Source organism: Eptatretus burgeri, chromosome 5, assembly GCF_056783735.1.
Source record: "Eptatretus burgeri isolate ZD-2024b chromosome 5, Ebu_testis_v1, whole genome shotgun sequence".
Taxonomy (NCBI): Eukaryota; Metazoa; Chordata; class Myxini; order Myxiniformes; family Myxinidae; genus Eptatretus; species Eptatretus burgeri.
In genome coordinates, this window is record NC_140965.1 from 46,680,801 (window position 1) to 46,704,373 (window position 23,573).

The 23,573-nt window shown below is 43.5% G+C and overlaps 1 protein-coding gene across 3 annotated transcripts in view; it reads left to right on the forward strand.

Moving 5' to 3' along the window:
* The window catches only part of LOC147026370 (sodium/potassium-transporting ATPase subunit beta-1-interacting protein 3-like), a 298,816-nt gene that overhangs the window by 72,450 nt on the left and 202,793 nt on the right, over positions 1-23,573 (forward strand). Inside the window, exon 2 of one of the 3 annotated variants that reach the window (XM_085881746.1) lies at positions 11,502-11,582. The exons of the other annotated variants lie outside the window; for them this stretch is intronic. The gene's annotated coding sequence lies outside the window, so the exon portion shown is untranslated. The remainder of the gene's footprint in view (positions 1-11,501; positions 11,583-23,573) is intronic. 3 annotated transcript variants of the gene reach the window in all.

Genomic DNA, 23,573 nt, shown 5'->3' on the forward strand with positions numbered 1-23,573 from the left:
TAGAGCAGATTCGTTCCCTTTACAATTATGAACCCCTTCTACTTTCTTACCTATCTATCAATATACAAGACATTTGCACCAATCGGATTCACAACCGGGGAAGTTAAACAGGAAGAGGTAAGAAGAAAGAGCAGTGTGAGGCTTATGGTCGACCTCTGCTTACCCGGCACGAACATGGAGGCTTGTGCAGTTCCCAAGTACAGGGTGGGTAAGGGAGGGTAAAATAAGGAGTAAGGGTGGATGTCGTGATGTATGGTTAAGAGGTGCATGTGTGCAGGTGTAACTGTGTCGAGGAGAAGTGGACAGGGTGCATATCAGTAAGTCGATCTGAAAAAGAATGGTTGGTGGGCTCAGAACTGTCCTGCGTTGATAGCTCTTATGCATCTAAAGGAGATGAATTGGAAATGGGAAAAAGGAGGTTGTGTATGGCAGTAAAAGAGATGACTTCCTGCTCTGGAATTGGCGTGTCCTCCTGCTTGGTACCGGGACACCACCCAACTAGTTCCGCATCCCAGCCCAGCACAGCCTATTTTGGACTCCTCCAGGTATTTCACTCGTTCCGTCCAACTCTCCAGTGCATTCCAAAAAACCAGCAGCAAACGGTCAGGTGTTCTGTCTTTTAAACTGCTTGAGCGGGAAGGGGGGGGGGTGAGAGTTGATGTTACACCCTATGCAGACATGGCTACAGTGAGCTACGATCCCATCTCACTGTCTGAGCCCTGAGCAGAGTGTGCCCATTTGTCCTGGGCTCACCATGGCATGACATCACACTGCCTTGGAGACCAGAGCTCACAAATTAGCTTCCAGATGCTCCCAGCCACCTCAGGTGTATCATCTCCTGATGATATCAATGAAAGTTGGGTGTAGCTTCTCCCGATGGCCATGTAGGTGTTCAAATAGAGGCGCTTTCAGCCAGCTGGCCAGGCTGGGCAGTCATCACTGGTAGGAAAACATGGCGAGGGCCAGCTAAAGTGGTGGTTGAGTCCTGGCATAATGAAGTGCTAGTTAGTCTATGGCAGGAGCATGTTTGAATACAAATAGTGAGCTTTAGATATGGGGTTCCCGATAGCTGAAATAGAGGTGTTTGTGGCAGGTTGGATAGGTAGGGTGGTTATCAAGTCACTCGTTGTAGCTTAAATAATTTATGTATTTCAAAAGCATGATGTAAATATAATTTATTATCTATATATTAATACGGAAGGACCAATTTTGTGCTCCTCTTAGCGGGTGCGTCACGTTTTTCTCGGTACTGTGACCTGGACTGAAAGAAACTTCGTACCTGTAAGAGTGCATCGCACATAGTGAAAATAGACAACCTTGAACTCTGAAGCATCTATATATTAAGACTGAAGGACCAATTTTGTGCTCCGCCTAGCGGTCCCATCACGTTTTTCTCGGTACTGTGACCTGGACTGAAAGAAACTTCGTACCTGTAAGAGTGCATCGCACATAGTGAAAATAGACAACCTTGAACTCTGAAGCATCTATATATTAAGAATGAAGGACCAATTTTGTGCTCCTCCTAGCAGTCGCATCACGTTTTTCTCGGTACTGTGACCTGAGAAGTTTTGACACGGTGTTTGTACGTCAAAGTAGACAAGTGCACAAATCCGGGGACTTCTTCACAAGGAGTAGTGTACACCAAAAATGTCGTGTACAAGTTCGTTTTGTAGGCCTGGCTAGGTAAGGCCATGGAGTACATCGACTGGGATCCGGCTCTTTCAAGAGCCGCCACTGGTTGTCATATTGGGCTCATGGAACGGAATCCGTCTGTGATGGGGTTTTGGCTAGTTATTATTATTATCGCTGGCAACGAAAGAAGGGATGTTGATGGCAAAATATGTAAATATTTCTTGGATTTGACTCCAAGGGGTGGGGGCTTAGGGTCACAGAGGTCAAAATGGCGGGGGGGGGGGACTCAAATTTTGATATTGCATCGTTCCTACTGGAACTTTTTGCCATCTTTAAACTTTGATTTAGGTGGGAAGCATTGGGATTTGCGATGGCGTGCCGTCGACTTCACTCTGGTTGAAATTTATATCCCCATTAATAAGCACTCAGCTAAATTTTTAGGAGTCAATCATTGATGATAAGCTCACCTGGCCTGAGCACATCTCCTCTATCTTTAAAACTGTTTCACGGAACAGGTATTTTATCTTCATTACTTTCATTTCTCCCCTCAATCTCTTCATTTTCTTTACGATGCTATATTTTTATCTCACCTCATTTATTGTAATACTGTATGGGCACGTACCAGCAACAATAAGCTTCATTCACTCATTGTATCTCAAAGAAGAGCCTTGAGGATTTGTACCTTCTCACATCCTCGAGAACACACTGCACTTCTTTTCATTATACTTTACACTCAAACTCTTAATGGTCTTAACAGATTGCTCGTCTTAACAAAAATAATACGTTTCCCAGCCTGGAAGCCTTGGAACCCTAATCATATTAATAATAATAATAATAATAATAATTAGTTTTTTCTCCGTCTTGGTGGTCTTCAGGGTATTGGGTGCCTTAAAGGGTCTTCAAAGGTCGAAGGGGTCTCAACCATATAAAGCGTCAAAAGGTACATTTCATAGTACGTAATTAATTAAGACGTACGTAATTAATGGACGCAAAACGCATGACACACGCACACACCATACCACATTCTGCAACAACTTGTTCGGACCCGACACTTGCACGTCATCCTCTATGAACCATGAATACAATGAGATTTTACGGTCCTCTTCTTTGGGACACTATTGACGCAGCAATGAAAGCCCAGCTGCCCGTGAACAAATTCAAATCTTCCAACAAGAACCTTTTCATATCCCAACATGTGGGTTTATAGCATAAACTATGATGTTTAATCAATTCTTCTTTTTCACTATTTTGCCAATTCTTGTGTTTGCTTTTGCTCATAGTCTTTGTCATAGTCATTAGGTCCTAGTTTTTGTGTGATCGTTGATAGTTTGTTGAAGGCATTTCACCACAAGTCTTTTTGTAAATGCCCCGACAAACTACTCTAGCTATGTCACGCATATGGAAATTATTATCTATTTCTACTTAACCTTGTACAGAGTATGGGAAAAAGAATTGGGTTAATTTGAAACCGAAAGAATCACTTTTGAGATTCACATTCTTGGTTCGATGACTAACAAAATAAGACGAGACCGTAAACGATGATCCTGGTGCTTCCTCCGGCAGGGCACCGCATTGTAGTGTACACCGTTCATTGGGGATGACATACAAGGCATCTTCCTTTGGAATAAATTCCTCTTATTTTATTGCCTGTCTTTCTTATTTCAAAAAATGATTTAGGGGTTATATTTTGGGTGTCATTGTTAAAAAAAAAAATCCTTTATTCACTGAAGGAATTTGGTTCACTATGTTAAACATCACCACCAATGTATCATATTGTTTACAGAACCCCGGTTCTGTTGAATGAGTCTCATGGCAAGAGTCACAATATTGGAAAAGTTTTCACTCCGACACAAGATATTCAACAGAGAGTGCAGGAATTTGTAATTTGTTTAGGGTTTCACAGCTCCTCTTCACGAAGGACACTGTAGGATCTTTGATGTCCACCAACTAATGCCGGTAGATGGGGTTCGCCAGTTTAATGACCACCCGAGAGACGGCACGCACATCGATGTCTCTCCCTACATGCGAAACAACAGAGTGACAGTTTACAGCTCGGCCAAGATTAAAAGCCAAGGCTAGACAGCTGAGAATCAAGTGCACGTATCTCTGGGCTATCCTGCCAGCCCAGTCCCGTCGATAGACAGTTTCGTGAAGAAGATTGTGATATGTCTGTTTAAACCACCGAAGTCTCCATGAAGGTGGTTTCCTTTCACAGGTAGTTTGTAAGACATTGCAAGTTTTTGATCTTGCATGACTTAAAGTGGAACTTGAAAGCAGGTTAGCTTCTCAGTACGACGCTACTCTCATGTTTCTTAATGGTACACATCACAGGGATGAGAGGTGTAAATGAGTTGCTGCAGTGCAACCGAAAGATACCATTCAGACTGCAGCCACAGAATACCAGTGAGATGCTAAATCTCACTAACTAGTGACATGCTAAATCCTCGAGGGTGGTTGCTATTTCAGCGAGCCATAGTCCCCTATCGTTGCTCTGCCAGGAAGTTGTGTGCACTGTTATGCAAGTTGGAATTGTATACAGCAGGCCTGTGCAGTTTCTCTGTTGAAAAATTTCCATCAGAAATGGATTGTTAGCATGCAAAAGTATAATGATTTTCGTATGCATGAAAAAGCCTGACTTTTATGCAATAATATTTCAGAAGAGGAAAAAAAACTGAAAAAAAAATCAATGTGTTTCACAGGCAGTATGAGTCATCAGTGTGTGTGCTGTCCCTCGGATGGACATTCAGCTTGGCGTCCCCTCTGCCAGCATTCGTTGGTGGATGTTAAAGATCCGATTGTGTCCTTTGTGAAGAGTAGGCAAGCTATCGCCGGCACCATGACCAAATTACAAATTCCTACTCGAACCAGCAGAAGGCACTGCATCGGCGGCACAGCCACGCCCGCGGCCTTGTGCTGCATACGAACGAACGAAGTACCAATAACTAGTGGGTGCTAACTGCACTTTATACTGCAATGAAAACAGAACTTTCAAAACTTCGATTCAAATTTTTGTTTTGTAACTCATGATTTGAAAACTGCACTTGCACCCATTCTTTTCATTTCGTTTCCCTTCTGTACTTTGTATATTTCCCCCTTATTCTGGTACTTCCATTTTCGTTATTGTGATTTCATTTTTACCTCCGCCACCGGGGGTGAAGGAGGTTATGTTTTCACCCCTGTCTGTCCGTTTATTTGTCTGTTTGTGTGCAGGATATCTCAAAAAGTTCTGGACTGATCCGGATAACATTTGGGGGGCAGGTTGGGTGTGTAACAAGGACGAACTATTTCGATTTTGGTGAAGATCCGAATCGGGATTCGGCGACTAGAATTTCTTAAGTGATTCTTCACCATTGAGAGATAGGGCCAAAAACGATATATAGCACGATATCTCAAAGTTGTGGACAGATTTGGTCGAAATTTGGTGGGCAGATTGGGTGTGTGACAAGGACAAATTGATTCGATATTGGTGAAGATCTGAATGCAGATCTGGATATGACAATTATTTAATTTTAAAGTGATTCTTCACCGTTGAGGGATTGGGCCAAAAACGATATATAGCACGATATCTCAAAGTTGTGGACAGATTTGGTCGAAATTTGGTGGGCAGATTGGGTGTGTGACAAGGACAAATTGATTCGATTTTGGTGAAGATCTGAATCCAGATCTGGATATGACAATTATTTAATTTTTAAAGTGATTCTTCACCATTGAGGGATTGGGCCAAAAACGATATATAGCATGATATTTCAAAAATGTATTGATCCCGATATGTTCTCGTTGATCAGGCATAACTTGACGGATGTATGCGCTCGACTGAGTGCCCTTCTAGTTTGTTTGTGTGTTATTCTTTCACGACCAAACCGTAGCACCTGGAGGCCCCAAATTTAAGTGTTTGGTACTTCAATGTCTGGGCAAGGTTTCAAACTATCACACATTGGCCTTGAAGAGACAACAAACTATCTTCCCACAAGGCGACCGACACACACACACACACACACACACACACACACACACACACACACACACACACACACACACACACACACACACACACACACACACACACACACACCGAGAGCCAGAAAGTGGTTACTTCCTCTTGAAATCGTATTTCAATCCAGCCCCTGCTGCGGTGCCATCAACTCGTGGGTCACAAGGGTTTCCACCTTCATGGGTTCCACCAGTTATGGTCCTGAGGCCTTATGACTCTCGGCTCTGATGCCCTCATGAATCTCCACACTGTTACGTCCACCAATCGCAGTTCTGATGCTCGTAGGAATCCCTGCCCTGAGGCTTCCACGAGTCTCTGCCCTAAGGCTTGTTTTTATTTTTTGGACACAATGTCAAGGCTCGTATAAGAGCGAACACACAGAACATATAAGAAAGGGAGCAGGAGACGAGAGGGGCAGGAGAGGGAAGCACAATACAGTAGGGAACAGAGATATTCGGAGATCTGTGAAAGGGAGAGGGATGGGGCAGGGTACATGAGGTAAACAAGATGGACACCACAGGGACTTTCAGGAAGGTAAGCAGGGAATTTGAAGTAGGTTGGTTTTGGGTAGATCAAGGGGGTAGAAAAGATCATGGTTTTGGATGGGGGAAGATAAGAAATGGTGGTGAACAGCTGTTTTGAAGACCTGCACGGAAGAGTGGGATTGAAGAGAGTGTTGGAGTTTGTTCCAGAGGCAGGAAAAAAGAGGAATGAAAGTGAGCAGTGATTCCTGATTTTGGAACTTTTACCAGAAGGGGTTACTGGCAGACCTTGAGCACCCTGTGACAGCTTTATCGTGGGAGATACCAATGATCCTAAATGCCTTGGTTGCCAAAGCGTAAAGCTGATAAAGGTGTGAGGTGGGAGCACCAGCCCAGAGGGGGAGAGCAGTACTCCATCAGGCTGCAGATAAAAGCTTTGTATGTGGTCAGGAGCTCAGCTGTGCCAAGGAAGGACAATGCACGACGGAGGATGCTTAGTCGGCGAATTGGCTTTGGAGGCCAGCTTGCAAATATGGCTTTCCCACGAAAGATCATGGCAGATATAGAGACCCAAAAGATTGAGTGAAAGGACATGTTCAGGGAGTGAAAGGGAGGTGGGGGTGGGGGTGGGGTGGGGTTCTAGACGGTCCTTTTGGATAGACATAGTGAGAGTGTGAGATTTGTTAGGCTTGAAAGACATGTTCCAAGTGTTGGACCAGCTTGTGATTTTATCCAGTTCTGCTGAGAGTGAAGAGGTTGCTGCTTGCCGATCGGAGGGATGACAGATGGTATGGCAAAGGGTAGAGTCATCAGCAAAGAGATAAAGAAGATTTTCCAGAGATTCAGAGATATCATTGATGAAAACCAGAAAAAGAACAAGGCCCAGAACACTGCCTTGAAGAACTCCAGCCTGGAGAGGAAGAGGGGATGCGATATATCTGGGGAGATGGCTCTGATGTCACATCTGGCATTGAGGACCTCCATCCATTGTTGGGAAAGCAGAAGCAGCATGTCCAGGGTAGAGTGACCTGGTCTGAATCCAAATTGATGATCGGAAATCAAGCCATGAAAGCATGCGGTATGTCTGGGGAGATGGCTCTGATCTCATTTCTGGAAGAAGAGGAAGGATTTAATTTCGGAAATGATGATGGATTTCACGACCTTGCTGATGATTGGGAGACGGTTGATTAGTCTGTAGTTGCAGGGATCTGTTTTTGCACGTTTTTATGCAAAGCGGTAATGTTTGCTGATTTCCTTGCAGATGGCAGATGACGTTGAGTGAATGAGAAGGTGACTAGAACAGAGAGAGGGAGAGCAAGAGCAGCAGAGTAGTTTTTAGGACACGTGGGCTGATGCAGTCTGGACCGGTTGCAGAATCAGAGTCGAGGTTTGAGAGCAAACTCTCAACCTTGTCTGGAGAAAAGGACAGAGTCCAGGAACAGCTGGGTGCGACTGGATAAGGTGGGTACAGAACGTGATGGGTTTGGGAAACAATATTTAGAAGCAGACACAGAGTTTAGGAATTCAGCCTTTTCACGTTTAGTGTCAGCTGTGCATCCATTTGAGGTAAGGGGGGATGGGGGGAATCGAGGGGGATGTAGACCAGAAACAGACAACCAGACACCACCAGGATTTGGAGGAGGGAGACAGGTTTGAGAGTTCAGACTTGAGAGGAGAAAGATGTCGTTTCCTGGCTCTCCTGAGGGTAGACACACACTTGTTCCAAGCTTTGTGGAATGGAACTGAGATTGCCTTCAGTTGGATTAGCCTTCCATGAGGTAAAGGCAAATTGTTTCAGGCCAACTGCCTCACCACAAGCTTCAGTGTACCATGGGCAGGAGGAAGGGTATGACAACTGAAGAGGAGAGGGGATAAATCTGTGCGCAAGAGAAAGAGCAAATTTCTTTTTAAGAATTCCCAGGATGAGTTGATGTCAGAGAAAGTAGAAATGGGAGACCAGTCTAGAAATTTGATGGCTGCTCGAAGACCCTGCCATTCAGCCTGAGTGAAGTGCCAGACTTGATGGCACTGAGGTGGTTCTCTAATAACAGCCAGAGAGATGTCTACTTTGACAATCATGTGGTCAGATAAACCAATTGTAGCAGAGGAAGAACAGCAGATATTTTCAGGGAAATTGGTCAAAATCGAATCCAGAAGAAACGGAGTACCATTGATTAAGATCTGGGTTGGGCAGTTGACAGATTGTATCAGACCCAAAGAGTCACAGGAGTCCTTTGCTGGAGTGCTCTGGCAGGTGAGAGAGGTACCCACACCCAGCCAACTGGCATGATAAATGAAGTCACCACATATGAGGAAGAGAGAGTTCAGATGAGAGGATAGAAGTTGGTCCATGTTTTCGGATAGTGAGATGTAAATGGGGTCATCACTGTTTGGTGGAATGTACAACACACATATAAACATGAGGTGGGAGTGGAGGGAAGCCGTAGCCAGATGTATTCTTGGGGGCGTGGGAGAGTGAGCGCAGGGCAGGGAGAGTGAGGAATGGAGTTTTTCATGAAGAGAGCAACTCCACCGCCAAGACGAGACTGGGTCTGTCATACCGGATGAGGGAGTAACCGGAGAGAGATACTAAGAAGTCCGAGACGTCTTGAAGGAGGAAAGTTTCTATTAAGCAGATTATGTCTGGTTTGTCAGTGGCAACCTGTATGGAAAGATCTGTCAGGTTAGAGCAAAGGTTCTGGATGTTTGTGGTCCACACTGTTAAGGAAGAGGGAGGTGAGGATGCTTTGGGTGCTGTGGAGGGGAGGGTAGGATGAGGGAGGAGGGGGTGGGGGGAGGTCGGGAGAGCTGTTGACAGTGTGTGGGGGGTTGCAGTAGAACTCAGGGAGAGGGGCCGGATGAGGAGGAGGAAAGGCTCAGTGGTGATTGGATGAGGCACAGTGGGGAGTAATAATCGAGGAGGCAGAGGGAAGTTGAAGATTGGAGGAGGTGGAGGAATGAGTTGGAAGAGAGAGGGCAGGGGAAGGAGGCAGCTTTGTGGATGTGATGGGCAGCAACTTTGAGAAGGTGGAGTGAGGGGGGAGATTGAAGGGAGAAGGATGAGGGGGGAGTTTTTGAGAAAGGTGAGAGGGAAGCTTGGAGGGTGAAAAGGGTGAAGGTTGCTTTGAGAGGGAGAGGTGAGGGGGAAGCTTTGAGAGGGAGGCGAGACGATGAGAGCAGGCATGACCAAGGGGCAGGAGGGTGAGGGGAGAGATGGGAAGGAAAAACTTGGTAGTGGTATGGTGAAGAATGGAGTGGGCAGTGGGAGGCACAAAATTTGAGGGATTGGGAAAAGGGGAGGTGTGATGAGAGGAAAGAAAGAGCATGTTTGAGATGTTGAGGAGTACACTGATTGAGGGAGTGAGATATCTGTTCGGTTAGAATGGAGCCAACAGATGTTATAACACCACTCAGTTTGGGACACCAGAGGAGGAGCTGAGAGTAAAGTAGAGGACGGTGAAGAGGTGCTGATGAATGAGCGGAAAGATGGAAGGGGTATGGAGAGCTAACAGCTCAGCTCCCATGAGTCTCTGCCTGAGGGCATTCACCAATCCCATTTTCAGCAACAAAGCATTCCACGCTTCTCACGTGATAATGGACAGCTGCAGGGGAGGAGTCTATTCCTTGCTGGGGCCTTTGGAGACATGCCATCATTTTGTGGAGTCTCTGCTTGAGTATTACAGATAGGGAAAACACACAGGACCCATTATCCTAGCTATATCGAAAGCAGCGAATACCCTTCCCCACATGGACAACACCTGAAGACTTTTACCCTAAACACACCCTTAATACAGGGAAGTTTGAAATGTGTCCGCACATACACAGTGTTGAGAGCCTTTATCGAATTATTTTGCCTGGTGTTGGCTTAATGGTTTGGGTTGTGGGCTTGGGATCCGAGGATCCTGAGTTCAAATCCCACTTGGCTGTTGAATTAATATCAGGTGGGGTTGACTCTGCCTGTCATCCTTCCGAGGTTGGCAAAATGAGTGCCAGCTTGCTGGTATCCTGTGTCGGAGTGGCGACCCATCCAGGATTGTGTCCAATAGCCAAGGAGACTGCTTCGGCAGCATCAACGCTCTGCATAGGGTATGGTCCCAATGGATGGATGGATATATCTAACTATTGGCTCCCTTCTCCTTAATGTAAAAAAAAATTGCATCAAATCTGACACTAATTACAAGGAAATTATGCACAGGCGGAGGAATTCGGCTCATCATGCTTGCGCCACACCAATAGCAGATTTTCATAAATCCATCAATACCCCTTCCCTTCGTGTGCAGCCTTTTGGCTGCTGGTTGCATCATTGGTTCGGGGCACGGATATGCCACTGATGCAGTGCCCCTATTACCAGTACACTGGTACTCATTTCACCGACCTCGGAAGGATGACAGGCTGAGTCAACCCCCTGGTATGTTAATTCAGCAGTCAACGGGGCTTGAACTCAGGACCCTTAGGATCCCAAACCACCACCCTAACTGCTAAGCCAACACCAGGCTTAGCTGACATCAATTAGAGTCAAGTCCTTTAATTTCTTTAATTTTCATACCCAGTATCTTCAAATATATATATATATATATATATATATATATATATATATATATATATATATATATATATATATATATATATATATCAAAATGGGGAGGAAAAAAGAGTTGGGTTGATCCAACAACAAATACGTAGCCCTGCTTTTTTATCTGACAACTAGCAATGTGTGCAAGCTTACAGTCAGTTGATAATAGTACAAGATTCATTAATGTATACCTTACATTAGTCAGTAAAAATTATTCATATAACAACCCCTCCTTAAGTCTGCATTTTGCTTTGTGCACAATGCGGGGAAGTTTGGAGGAGGGTGGAAGGGTGTGGGGAATGTTTGCGGTGTTGGATTTAGCAGCTTGAAGGATTTCTGCACAGCCGCTTTTCACGGGTTCATATTAAAAGAAGTGACCCACAAAGCTATGCTCGTAAATGAAGTCCAGAATGGTGATGGCGAAATCTTCGTGTCGTGTCGTTAAAATGCAATAAGAAAGCGCTGCGGGGATGCAGCAGATAGAGCAACTGACGCCTTTTCGTAATCCAACAGAACATCGTACCCTCACAGAATTGTAATGGGATGTGGAAATGAGCTCGACAAACAAAGCAATTACATATTACCTTAGCTGCAGAATTATTGCCGGGCTTTCCTTGTTTACCGTCTGGTCATCATTTCCGAGGGGTGTCAAGACTCAGAAGGTGCTCCACATCAATTTTCGCAATTACACAAACCAACCATACAGTTTACCCTCCCACATTGTCAGTAATATCCAGGTTTATCATTTCGATGTTTTTGAAACAAACTGATGACATCCCACTTTTTATGTAAAAGACAAAACAAGTTCTTAAACTCCTTGCAGATTAACAGCCGTCCTGCATGCACCCTTTTCTTCTGCAATCTCCATTTCATGCATGATTACATGAACTTTCTCATCTGAGGTGTAAGTATTTTATAATTTTACCTCTTTGTCCATCCGATGATAAAATATGTAGTTGTTAACCTCACGCATGGCAGTACTTGCATCGTTTATTAGATTTCACTTTATACTACATTACTTTATGTGTAAGGAATGTTTTTAAATGCATTAGTTGCAAAGAAGGAATTATTTTTATTCAGAAATTATTTTATTCAAGAGCATTTTAGCCAAATAATATCAGCTTACCGTTTTTCACCTTATTGACCAGTTACATATTATTTTGCACGTCTTGTACGGGTGAACCTTCCCACTGTTTTGTGAAATGATGTCTTTCTTACAGGTAACATATCATAAGGTAACATGTCGAGGTTTGCGCTTCATTAGACAATGAATAGAACATACACTTGAATCCTTTATCTTTGAGACCATGTTTGAATTGTGTTTGTGTCTTTTATTGTATTAGTGCCATACCGGTCCTACCGGAGGGGACTATCGGCTTGCTCTCCTTTTGTCCGTCCGTCTGTCCGTCTCGCCTTTGGTTTTTCCGATTTGTTTTCCCACACCCTGTAACATATTCAACTGAAACTTGGTACATGGCTATATTATGATAAGGCCAAAAAAAAGAAGAAAAAAGTTGACTTTCCGGTAATCCGACTTACCCCAATAATTCCTGCTGATCCCAATTTTTTTTTTGTTATTTTTTTGCGAGGGTCGACTTCCGCGGGCAGCCATTTTATGTCCACTGTGCATGGCATTACTCTGTGCCATTGTTGACCGCTCTGCTCTCAACGGAGAAAATCAGCGGCTGTTTATTTCAGTAAAGGGTCAGAAAGTTTTATCGACAATTTTAAAAACATTGCACAACCCACCTGGGACACATCGATGGTGTCTTGTTCAACTTCAGAAAATGGACCCTGCATAGACATTTCCAACTTTGACAGAAGTCATGGCTGCCGTGCAGACGTTTGGTGTTCGGTTTTTTTTCACTTAAAGTGCCGATGTGGGCACCAAGACGCACAAGATATCAGACCCATGAGGTCTGCATTTTACATATTTATGTCTGGTGAAAAATGGCGACCACCAAAAAAACACCTAAAAGGTATGTTGTGAAGAAAAAGATTAAGAAAAAGAAGAAGCTTATTGTGAACATCGGTCTAAAATCGAAAACTTAGTGGGAATGAATATTGTAGAATACAGAAGTGACTTTCTTGAAAATTATTTTAAGCCAGTTTTGTTACAAAGTACGAAAAATTGCAAGTTTCTTGTGTGCCTTTAATAGACGGGACTGTACTTTCTTGAGGGAGGGGCCTGTTTATACCCTGAAAACAGTCTAAACATTTTATTTTATACCAGCAAATATCACCTATCGCTTTGTTGACAGGAATACAGGGGAGGAGGGGCATGGGAGCAGAGGAGTTGGTGGGGGGGGGGTGTCAGGGTGTATTACAATTGCTATGTTGCCAGATTATGCAGATTAAATTTATAGTGCATTAGTTGGGCGTGAGTTCAGGTTTTTTATTTTGAGGAGTGTATATATATATATATATATATATATATATATATATATATATATATATATATATATATATATATATATATATATATATATATATATATACTTCACAGATGCCCCCAAAGGGTGTAATCTCGGATTTTTGTCACCCGGAAAGGGTTTAATGCAGTATATCTGAATATACAGGATTTTCAGGGACGATGAATGGGAGATTAGTATTCTTCAATTCCTTCATATGTCCTGTTGAGCCATATTAAAGATGTGCTGTCTTTATCACTGCTGAGACCAGCTTCACTGTTTAAAATAAACCTTACAGAGATACTAAATTGGTGTCATTCTATCCTCTGACTTGTGTACACAATACTGTTTTACCCCTAATTTGGTATCTCAGAGTGGACATGTTAAAGTTCATGATTCTATAGCTTTTCAACTATCAACATACATATATTGGTTGGAAAGATGTAGAATCTGAAATACTGTATTGCTTCCATTTCAACATGTCAACCCCCCCCTCCCCCCCCTACACAACCACCACCACAAAAAAACCTCCCTCCCAACCTACTCTATTCATTGAGCGGCATGTTACCGGAAGGCCAACATTTTATTGGGGGGGGGGGGGCTAAGTTACAGAACAAGTTCGAGTTTCAGGGCGTTCCGTCCATTTTTCACAGTTATGCCCTTTTTAAACATAGAAAATATCATATATTATACATGGGTCAGTGTTCAGCTGCCCCGACTCACACCCACGCCTTTGGCCTGCCGATCTGTGCTGCTTCATGCAATGGAAGAGCATGATTTTATTTGGGTGGAGTCCATGCCCCAGTGCAAGTGTAATGATACCAGGTGTATAACTATGATGTATTATATATGCACATAAGCCGTGTGCATGTTTTTGCTTCTTGTACAGAATGTACATCGGGTTATTACCTCCGCCACCGAAGACGAAGGAGGTTATGTTTTCACCCCTTTCTCTCTGTTGGTTTGTTTGTTTGTGTACAGGATATCTCAAAAAGTTGGTGACCAATTGTGCTCGACCAAGTGCCTTTCTAGTTTTAATATGAAATGGGCAAAGCCGAGAAACAAACGAAACATGGTAGGTTAGAGAGATTCTTATTCTTCATTTTGGTTCCGGTATCCACTCGATCATGTGTTGAAGCACACTAATTTTTATCTCCGGTTTGTTCTCCTCGTCTTTAATAACTTACAGTCGTCAAAAGATATCAATAAATGAAAATTGCTTTTCCTTTTATTTTGCTGAATAGGCTGAAACACTATAGGTTAGAGAGTTTCATTTTCTTCTTTATTTTGTTTCCGGTATCGGCTCAAGTGTGCGTTAGACACAAACACATTTTTATCTCCCAAACATTCATTGGGCCCCAGAGGGGAAATGTATTGCAAAGCAATTCTCGCTCTTGTTTTACATAATCTTGGATGGGCCGCCACTCACAGAATGTGCCGGATAATTGGCTGAAGGTGCACCACAGACTCAGCATATCCCATTAGTATATATGTATGTATATATATATATATATATATATATATATATATATATATATATATATATATATATATATATATATATATATATATATATATATATATATATATAATAAAGAAAGTCCCACCCACATCTCTCACCTGTGAAAGGAGGGAATAGCCAATCAGCTTCATCTAATCAACTAAACCCAGGTGGCTAGGATAAAATAAATAAATAAATTGACACCTTCCATGCTCTGCTAGTCGAAACTGCTGTGTAAAGCAACCAAGAATGCCTACACAAGGTAAGCGCTTTGCTGTATCAAACCCTTTCAAAACCAACAACAAACCAGAGTTGATTGGTAGGTGAGTGTCACCTTATTCAGATCTCTCAGAGAGAATTGCAAAAATATTGCGAAATGCCTGTGTTTGAGTCGCCTACAAACCACTCCGTACTATTTTGGGTGTTTTAACCAAAATGAAAGATGCAACAACAGATAGTGACAAGTCAGGTGTGTGGACAGCATTGGTTGCAAGGACTGTGTGTGTGTGTGGGGGGGGGGGGGGACATATATCGGAGACATGGGGAGAGACCTCCATACAAGACTGGATGAGCACAAAAGGGCGATGCGATTGGCTTGGGTAACAGATCACTCAGCAATTGCACGGCACCACATACAAATGGGGCATCAATTGGACCAAGGAGGAACCCGCATACTGGATGTCATGCCCAACAAAGACCGGCGATTAATGCTCAAAGTCTGGCATGTTAAAGAACAGAGAGGCGGTCTAACAAACAAAACCATTGATCTCCCTATACAGTACAACCCATTGGTTGAAGAATGTATAAGGGGATGGTGCAAGAGCAAGGATACAGGAAGGTTCAACAATAGCTTTGGTATGCACACACTGCCACAAGAAAACACAACACAATTACAACGCACTGCTCCACACACTGCTAACACCATCACGGAATAACACACACTCACACCTTTCACCGGTACATGCACAACACATGCAGAAAGTGAATCACCCTGCACCCCCATCCCAATCCACATGCAGAACCAAAATATGGTCTTTTAATAACCCGGAGGTACTGGGGCATGCACAGTTAGCTTTGCATACACATAATTACAATGCCGGATTTAAAGATTTTTTTTAATGAAAAGGAATCGGTGGGAATCCAATGATGAGTGACATTGCCACATTCTGATACCCAAAAGATGTGCGCGTGCCGACACACATGACCGGAAGTTGTTCGCTATAAATATCCGCGTGTGGTTAGCTGTGCCTCTTAACTTAAACTGTGTTATCTGTGCTCTCATGGCTTGGTGGTTGGGGTGGTGGGCTTGGGATCCAAGGGTCCTGAGTTCAAATCCCTCTCGGCTGTTGAATTAATACCAGGTAGGGTTTACTCACCCTGTCATCCTTCTGAGGTTGGTGAGAGTGAGTACCAGCTTGCTGGGATGATTGAGCCATTCGAGTATCCTGTGTCGGAGTGGCGACCCGTCCAGGATTGTACCCATTAGCCCAGGCGACTGCTTCCGCAGCACTGATGCTCTGTGCAAAGTATGATCCCAATAGATGGATGGATGGATGGATGGATGGATGGATTGTTTGATCAATTGGTTGGCTGTGCTGTGTAGCTGAATGATGTATTGCCCCAACCACATCAATTTAATGGCACATGGTCATGTATATGTATATGTATATATGTACAGTATATATATATATATATATATATATATATATATATATATATATATATATATATATATATATATATATATATATATATGAGCTCTTTCACCCCACTTACTGATATTAAAGATCGCTGCCTTCTGGGTGATGGAGAAAGCTGAAATTTTACGTTCCGATGGATATCGAAGCCAGTTCACCAGAAAAATCCCAGAATCGTTGGAAAACATCCATAAATGAAAATATAAACTAGAAGGGCACTCAGTAGAGCATGCATACCTCTGCCCTGTTATGCCTGGTCCACAGGAACATATCTGGCCCAATACATTTTTGAGATATCGTGCTATATATCATTTTTAGCCCTATCTCCCAATGGTGAAGAATAACTTTTAAAATTCTAGTAGTTGGATCCGGATCCAGATCTTCACCAAAATTTAAACAATTCGTCGTGGTCACACACCCAACCTGTCCACCAAGTTTCATCCGAAGCCATCCACAACTTTTTGAGTTATCATGCTATATCTCTCAATTAGTTTAGCCCTATCTCTCAATGGTGAAGAATCACCCTAAATAAATTCTAGTCATCGGATCCGTATCCGGATCTTCACCCAAACCTAATCACTTCGTCCTTCTCACACACCCAACCTGTCCGCAAAATTTCATCCAGATTACAACTTTTTGAGATATCCTGTACACAGACAAACAAATAGACAGACAAGCCGGTAGGCGGCGATGGGTCGCCGAGAATGGAAACTATAAGATAGAGAGCAAAATGGATGTCATATAGCAGATAGGGAATCACCTTAAGATTATGCATATCAAATCTCATCCAGTTCCATCGACTGATAACTACTCGGTATCCATTTGAATGAAAAGTACCGAAAATGCGGTTTGAAATCGTAAATCCCCAAAGTTCGAAGGGGTGCTGTGAGTGAACAAAGGTCTAAATGGAAATCTCGCTCGATTGTTTGTGCACAATGTATTCCAGACGATTAGTGTGAATTTTCATGACCATCCAACCATAACCCTAGGAGGAGTAGCATTTGGCGCGAAGGCACCTCCAGCTCTCGCATATTATCGATTTTTGCACTAATTGACCTTTGACCCCTGACCTAAGCGAAATCGGTCAATATGTCCTGAGGCAAAGTTGTAGTACTCATTGAGTACCATGAACCTGCAAAGTTTCGTTCATATCGATGCACTCACCTGGTCACAAGGGGGCCTTCAATTTTCGCCAATTTTCGCACATACCCTAATTGTAGGGGGCACTGTGGGTAAAGTACTCCATATATCACAAAAACTGGAATGTATTTGATAGAGCATCACCTGTACATCATTCGTGCCAAATTTCATAATAGTCCTGCAGCGTAGTCTGATATTTCAGATCAATTGTTCAAATTTGCATAAAAGCACCAAAATTGGTGCACATGTAGAATAATGTATTCCGAACAATTATAGATATGGAGCCACCCGAGATTGTGCCTTGGTCAGCTTCGGCGACCATTTTCCAAAATGGCCGCCATTCTACTTCAGCGAAATTGGCAATATGCTCTTATTTTCTTATTGTATTGGTGGTAGATATAAGGAAAGTGTAAAATTCAGTAAATTGACCATGAAAAGGCGTATTCAAATATTATGAGCCAGTATTTTCGGTAAAAAGCCATTATTTGATTTGAAAATTGCTGCTCTCCTGAAACTTTTCGCTGAAAAGTACCCATTATTGCCTGGAGAACAAGAGTCAAATGATATTCATCACATTCAATGGGTTTGGAATCAACAAAAATTGCATTATAGATTACATACTTTACTGTATTTTGAAAAGTGAACTGATAATCGTGATAATGACAAACTCAGAAAATGTAGTCAAATTATTGCACACTTCACTTTGAAGCGGCTACGGTTTACTGCTTACTACCATTCTACCAGGACACATGGAACACGCATACATCAGTCGAGTACAATATGAGTTTCTGAGCTCAGGTGTACTGGCTCTGGATCAAGAAGTCAACACTTTTACAAGCAATGCGACTTTGCATTTGCACATTCTAAGCTTGGCCGATATCTCAGTCTGTGTCTACTGCGTCTGTCTACTGGCATTCTCCTTCACAAGCACAAAGTCCAGTGCATTGCAGATTAGCCTTCTTGCATTTGCAGCGGTTTCTACATCCTTTTTTTACAGCTGCACGACACCAGCTCGAAGCAGCTTTTTGAAGCCTCAGGGAGTGTGGTCCAGAGCGGTTTGTAGCACCCATCCTCTGTTTGCCGCCAACCCCAGCCTGTTGGTGATGGAAGTACGGATTGAGGGACCAAGACCTGCCCCCAGACATAGCCACCCTGGAAGACTGATCTCTTCACATGCTGTTCCAAAGCATCATAGGTAGGTGGGATGCGCTGGACGGAGTTCCTCTTGGTGAAGTGTTTCTTTCTGGCCTCGTTGACGTCCGTATATGGACTGGTGCGGTTATAGAGGAGCACGACAAACCTTTCAATGCAGTGCATTGTGTCATCCTGGATGTTGACTGGCATGGTGGTCAGGGTCACAAGAGAATCTGTCAGTTCTGGAAACGAGTTCCATGTGGCCCAGGCAGATTTCTTCCCATGCCCCACGAATGCTGATACCGTGTCACATCCGGTCATGGTGTGGAAGACAGGGAGGGCACGTGCCTTCTGTGGACCGAGGGAGGCAGCTATTTCATGGGCAGGGATGTAGCGGTAGTTCTTGCCTGTCCTAAAGGCAATCCAGAGTTCATCCACGCATGGTAGTGCCTGGGCTACCATCACTGCGAAGACGACGGCGCCAGTGTCTATTGTTCGAACTTGAATCCGACGGTGGTCATGTTCTGCAGCATGGGCCACATGTAGCATGATGCGAGTGTCCGTCTCTTCTTGACCGCATGTGACCAGCGAGCTTTCATCTTCCTGCCTTGGAAGGCAGATGACTGCTTCACCATCAGTGACTACCAGCTCCTTTGCCTCGTCATGGAAGGACTGCACCAGCACATCGGACAGGAAGGTGAAGAGCTCCACCTTGTTTGCTTCGACACCTAGGAAACTCTGCCAGTTTCCTGGTATGGCTGCGGTTCTCACTACGCGCCGTCCCACCCCTTTTCCTCGTTTCTCCCTTGTCGCAGTCTTCAAGGAGCCATCTTTGTAGCTATCCCAAACGAGGTCCCAAAAATGACCATTTCTCCCCAATACAATGGTTGGAAATATAATAAATCAACACAAATAACATTTGTATTGTTTTCCTTTCTAAATGCACATCACATGGAGTATTTATCACCTCTGAGAAACCTACAAAGAGAATAACAATGACAGATATCCCATGTTGTTAAAGTAGAATGGTGACCATTTTGGAAAATGGCCGCCAAAGCTGACCAAGGCAAAATCTCGAGTGGCTCCATATCCAGAATTGTTCAGAATACATTAGTCAACATATGTACCAATTTTGGTGCTTTTATGAAAAGTCGAACAATTGGTTTGCTATGCTGCAGTACTATAACCCAACGTGGGATAATGGCTTTCGGAATTGATTTTGCGTGAACGGTACCGATGTTGAAGTTTTTTCGGTTGTTGCTAGGGAACCAAAGCGTCCCTAGCAACCATCACAATTTCCAAAGCACTTGGTCATAACATGTACCTACCACCCGAGTTTGGTCAAAATCCGCCCACGTTTCCTACCAATTATGCTGATGACAAAGGAACAAACATCCAAACAAACATCCAAACAAACAGACAGAATTACTGACAATAAGGGTCACCTATTTCGGCAACCCAAAAGGGGTGAAAACATAACCTCCTTCACCTTCGGTGGCGGAGGGAATAAATGAAATAACATCGAGAAAAATGCAGGTGAGTGACCCGAGATCATGGGGAAGCATGGTAATTTTGTGTACCGACGGACATCGAAGTCGACACACCAGGAAAAATCACAGAACCGTCGGAAAGCATCCGTAAATGAAAATATGTAATTGAAAAAAAAGAAAGAAGAAAAATGAAAAATGAAATGCAGGTGAGCGACCCAAGACAATGGGGAAACAGTTTGTATGTTTACACAATGTGCAAGCACACCCCACTCGTAATATATAAAGCTGTTTCTCACCACTGACTGACTAACTCACTCACTCTCTGACTCACTGACTGATATTAAAGATCGGTACCTTCCGAGTGACAGAGAGCTGAAATTTGTATGCCAATGGACATTAAAGATGATACAATGGGAAAAATCGCAGAACTGTCAGTCAACATCCATAACAGATAATATAAACAAATGAAAATATATAAATGAAAAATCAAATTCAGGTGAGTGACCTGAGACAATGGGGAAGCACGATTCATATGCTTACACAATGTGTAAGCATACCCAGCGAGTGTATATATATATGTGTATATATATGTATATATATATATATATATGTATATATATATATATATGTATATATATATATATATATATATATGTATATATATATATATATATGTATATATATATATATATATATGTATATATATATATATATATATATATATATATATATATATATATATATATATATATATATATATATATATCTTCTTCTTCTTTCAGCTGCTCCCGTTAGGGGTCGCCACAGCGGATCATCCGTATGATCCGCATAGTGATTTGGCACATGTTTTACGCCGGATGCCCTTCCTGACGCAACCCTGGTCGCCTCTTGCGACACAGGGATATGGTACACCTATTTTGACGGGGATTTACACCAGTCCAGTATACTGGTACTCATTTCGCCGACCTCGCAAGGATGACAGGCTGAGTCAACCCCCTGGTGTATTAATTCAGTGGCCCAACGGGGCTTGAACTCGGGACCTTTTGGATCCCAAGCCGCTGCCCTAACCACTGCGCCAACACCAAGATATATATATATATATATATATATATATATATATATATATATATATATATATATATATATATATATATATATATATATATATATATATATATATATATATATATATATATATATATATATATATATATATATATATAGTTACGAATTAGCCGGTTCTTACAGCCATGCATGACCGCTTCAGCCCGAACGCAGTCGCGCGCCCGCCGAAACCCGGAATTCAGTCGTCGCTTCCGGACAACTCCGGAACCCTGCTACGGATGCCTTAACGCATCATAAACTGTCAATATTCTGTCCACGTGGTACAGGGTTAATTGCCGAATCTTGATATACCTAATTATCCGCGCAGACAGAAGTACCGAGAATTTATACCTCGATGGAACTTGTACGGCAACGAGCCGCTAAGAGTGCTCGTTCCGTGTGCAATGCCGAGCGGTTTTAATCGGCAAGTTCCGTCGGACCAATTACCACTTGAATTCGGCTTTACTAGCCGGCTAATTTCCCGAACGTGCCGTGGCAGTCAATGGTAGGAAAATGACGCAATGAGCAAGGTACATTCAAACAATGGGCATTTATTGTACAGCCACATAAGCAGTCAATGGGTGGATAGGGGACATGACACGAGCAAAAGCCTACAGCCGATGTCTATCGTTTTTAGCTCGCCTGTTCGAAGAACAGAGAGCTATAGCGATACCCCCGGCGTGAGCGTCAGCGTCAGCGTCAGTGTGAGTGTAAGCGTGGAAATGTTAAAGTTTTTGGTGCAAGTTATTTCCTTTCCAATATTTTTATCTACCACACTATTTTTTACTGATTAGAATATACAAATACATATATTGCTTTAAAATTATTTGGATCAGACTTCACTGCAATGCTTTTTATAAAATATTATTAGACTAGTCTTTTAAAAACGATAAATGTATAAAGAGGCGCGCATTGGATGGCTTTGACACCAACTCTCTGGTTATTATATATAGGCATGCACTTAATTCAGTTCTACTTAACAAGACAAGGCGCCACAGAACACTTTCATACAAAACCCCCAGAAAAGAACAGGGCTCACGAGCCTTTATTTCCACTTGCAGCCTGGATGACCGGAGGCTCACAAGAGGCCGGGCAGGTTACCTTGCCGCCCCTTGTGACGGCTCGAAGGTCTTCGGGTCAGTGACCCCTGCTGTCCCTGGCTTGGCCCTCGTGTCGCATGCGCCGGTCGCTTGAGTGGCCGGGTGGCTGGAGCAGCTTGGCGAGCGGCTTGCTCGGTTCTCCTTGGTCGTCCGGCCTTCACTGCGGCCTGGGCAGTCGGGCCTGACCGGCGATGTGCTCGGAGGAGTGAACGGGTCTTTGCTCTTTTAGAGTTGATGCCCTTTTATGACCCGTCCACTGCCTCAGCACCGCTCGACCGACTCAAGGCCGTTTGCCCGGACCGCGACGCAGCTTGCTCGACTCAGGCTGTTCGACGAGATGACTGCAGACGCCAGACAGCGACGAATATCCTTGGGAGCGATGAATATCTCCTCGATCAGCGCGCACACACACCTCGCCCGACATGCGACTCTCCAAGCTTCGCCCGTCTCCCGAATCAGCCTCCGAATAAGCGATGAAGCTCTGAAGTCAGCCTCCACCGGTGAACAACCACGATGTATCTCCGAAGTCAGCCTCAAACTCATCCGAGCTCGGCCCTTATATTGGCCCGAGGTGAGCCGCTCTCTGATCTCTGAACCCGAGGCCAGGCTCCGCCCACTTTTCACCTCCGACCTCTCACCTAGGTGAGTCTCGCGGGAAACCCCAAGTCCGACGTCACCCGTGGGTTTCTTTCGGGATAGACCTCCTTTTGACCCGCTTATGCAAATTAGCCACTCCGAGGCTGTTTGCACACGGTCGGTGTAATGTGGCTTTTTCTGTTGCGCAGTGTGTCTGCAACCAATGGCATTTTGCAGCTGTTGTTGAGGAGGATGTGATAGTTTCTGTTGTTCGGGGAAGTTTGTTGAAATAAAAGATAGAAAAGAATAACGCTACCTCAAGATTCACAGCCCTTTACACATTGGTGGGGATTCTAACCTGAAACACTTACTTATCTAAATAACTGATCTTCAGGGAACCTGAATGGTGTTTTGTGAATTTCCAAAACCGCAACAATATATATCTTCTTCTTCTTCTTCTTCTTCTTCTTCTTCTTCTTCTTCTTCTTCTTCTTCTTCTTCTTCTTCTTCTTCTTCTTCTTCTTCTTCTTCTTCTTCTTCTTCTTCTTCTTCTTCTTCTTCTTCTTCTGGCTGCTCCCGTTAGGGGTCGCCACAGCGGATCATCCGTTATTATCCGTATAATGATTTGGCACAGGTTTTATGCCGGATGCCCTTCCTGACGCAACCCTGGTCGCCTCTTACGACACAGGGATATGGTACACCTATTCTAACTGGGGCATACACCGGGCCCAGTACACTGGTA